Genomic DNA, 2,827 nt, shown 5'->3' with positions numbered 1-2,827 from the left:
GGGGTGAGATTGGGGTGCTCCAAGCTGAGGTGTGCAGGGAGGAAGTGGTGTCAGCGACTGAGGAAGGGAGGGAAGCAGTGCTAGGAACAGCAGGTCCTCTGAGGACAAAGGTGTAACTCACACCCTCCAGTGTTTCCATGACGGTCAGGGCTGCAGTGTGGCTGCTGTCATTCTACCAGAAGAGGTGGGGAAACCACAGCCATGACCCTGACATTCCAAATCTCTGATGGGGACTCAGTTCATGCACTGGCTGATATTCCATTCACAAAGGACATGCCCTCCATGCCGTGTCTACTTTGTGTTGTTTTATGTGAGTCATCTTGAAGTGTTAAAATCTAGTAAGAGTCCCTTATTCAGCACTTGTTCAAAGTTCTCAACTGACACTTTTGTTGTACGGAGATGCCATGTCTATGTGGGATGGGTCCTTCCTGTAGCCCTGGACACCCAGGTGTGGTAGGAGCCTTAGAAACATGGAAAGGGGAAGAATCTTCTGAGCACAGGGAGGGAGGGGCGGCTCCACATCCTCCTCTCTAAGGCGGCACCTCCTTCCCCCCAGGTGGTCAGGACAAGACCTTCCTGTTTGCTCGGCCCAGCGCTGTGGTGCCTCAGGGAGGACACGTGACTCTTCGGTGTTACTATCGTCGTGGCCTTTACAACTTTACCAACTTCACTCTGTACAAAGACGACACAAGCCACGTTCCCGTCTTCCACAGCAGAATATTCCAGGAGAGCTTCCTCATGGGCCCTGTGACCCAGGCACACGCAGGGACCTACAGATGTCGGGGTTCATACCCGCACTCCCCCACTGAGTGGTCGGCACTCAGTGAACCCCTGGCGATCATGGTCACAGGTCAGAGGGCTCCTGTCTGGGCTTCTCCTTGTCCCACCTCCTGAATCCCAGAGCTTCTGCTGGGGGTGTCCACCAGGGTCCCATCACCCAGGACCTGACTGTCTTTGGGGTAAAGGGGGATTGAATACAGGGAAATGGGTGCTGTGATGGGAAAATAACTGTCCACAATATGGCTACATTCTAATCCCTGGAGCTGTGACTCTTTATGCTATAGGGCAGGGGACTGAAGGGGAAGATGGAGCTCAGATTGTTGTGAGTTGACCTTGAGATGGGGAGATGGCCTGGACTGTCCCACTGGGCTCAGTGTAATCACAAGGCACCAAACGAGAGGAGGAGGATGAGGAGAGTGGGGATTAGAGCAGCGTCGTGGGAGACTCCATCAGCCACTGTGGGCTTTGAAGGTGGAGGAAGACCACGAGCCACAATGGCTGGTGGCCTCTACGGGCTGGAGAAGTCAAGAGAACCGCTCCGCTGAGTCTCCAGAGGGAACGCAGCCCTGTAGACGCCTTGATTTTAGCACAGGGAGAACTGGATCCAATTTCTGTCTCCAGAAGTGGAAGGGGTCAGTGTGTTCTCTCCTGCTGCCATGTTTGTGATAATTTTCTGCCACAGCAACAAGAAACCAACACAAGGAACATGGTGAAAGAGAAGTTAAGAAACCAAACAAGGATAGCCGGGCATGGTGGTGGGCGCAAGTAAACCAACGACTGGATTCAATCGCTTGAATCTGGGGGCAGAAGTTACAGTGAGCCAAGACCACACCACTACACTCCAGCCTGGGTGAAAAAGTGACACTCTGTCTCAAAATCAATTAATTAATCAATTAATTAAAGAAACCAAACAAGGAGAAGGTTGGCAACCCCGAGATCAGGAAGGGCGGGACGCTGATGCCACCACCAGGCTCCATCCACATAGGGAGGGGTCGATGCTCCTGGAACCAGCACCAGGAGCCACCCTGTGGAAGCTGAGGCCATGGAGAAGGCACAGGCATGGCAGGAGAGGCTCCCAATCCCCACCAGGAACAGGGGGTGTGGACACTGGTGCCTGCCTTACTGATCAGTTCATACCTCCTGCCAGGGACTCCAGTTTGTCCAAAACAGATTGAACCAGGCTGCTAAGAGCCTGGACATGCAGCCTGCCGTGGTTCCTCTTCCACCCCCACATAGACAGCAGGAAAGAGATGAGTGGGAAACAGATACAACAGCCTAAGGGATGAGGCTGAGCCCAGTAGGAAGGGCGTCCGAGGCTACTAGAGACAGACGGACAGAGAAGAGGGAGGGACACAGATGGAGGGACCTGCACCAGGGGATAAAAGACAGGGAGACACAGAGAGGGAGGAGAGAGACAGACAGCGGGGAGGGGAACCCTCACTCATTCCAGGTGCCATGGATATGATGACAAAGGGAGACGCCTTCTAAACTCACAACCTCTCTTTCTAGGAGTCCACAGAAAACCTTCCCTCCTGGCCCTCCCAGGTCCCCTGGTGAAATCAGGAGAGACAGTCACCCTACAATGTTCGTCAGATACCGTGTTTGAGCACTTCTTTCTGCACAGTGAGGTGAACTTTGAGAAGCCCTTGCACCTTGTTGGAGAGCTCCATGGTGGGGGTTCCCAGGCCAACTATTCCATCAATTCCACGACGTCTGACCTTACAGGGACCTACAGATGCTACGGTTCTGTCACTCACTCCCCCTATGTGTTGTCAGCTCCCAGTGACCCCCTGGACATCGTGATCACAGGTGAGAGCATCCGGACATTCTTCTCATTGTCACTGGGACACAGAGTGAATGATCCAGGACTTGGAAGCCCCAGGTTGTCATGAGGAAGATGAGTGTGGGATTCTTATGGAGAGAGACTGACTTGGCGAGGTCTGTACCAACAGAGACAGAGAAACAGGAGACACAAGTACAGACCAGGTGTCATAACAGAAGACAGACACAGGGGCCATACAGGGAGGTAGAAAAGAGAGAAAGAGTT

At 53.3% G+C, this 2,827-nt stretch overlaps 1 pseudogene; it reads left to right on the top strand.

Moving 5' to 3' along the window:
* Window positions 1-535: 535 nt before the first annotated feature.
* LOC116273081 lies at window positions 536-2,674 on the top strand (annotated as a pseudogene).
* Window positions 2,675-2,827: the final 153 nt, after the last annotated feature.

Source organism: Papio anubis, unplaced genomic scaffold (assembly GCF_008728515.1).
Source record: "Papio anubis isolate 15944 unplaced genomic scaffold, Panubis1.0 scaffold3478, whole genome shotgun sequence".
Taxonomy (NCBI): Eukaryota; Metazoa; Chordata; class Mammalia; order Primates; family Cercopithecidae; genus Papio; species Papio anubis.
This window is presented reverse-complemented; position numbering and strand designations above follow the sequence as displayed.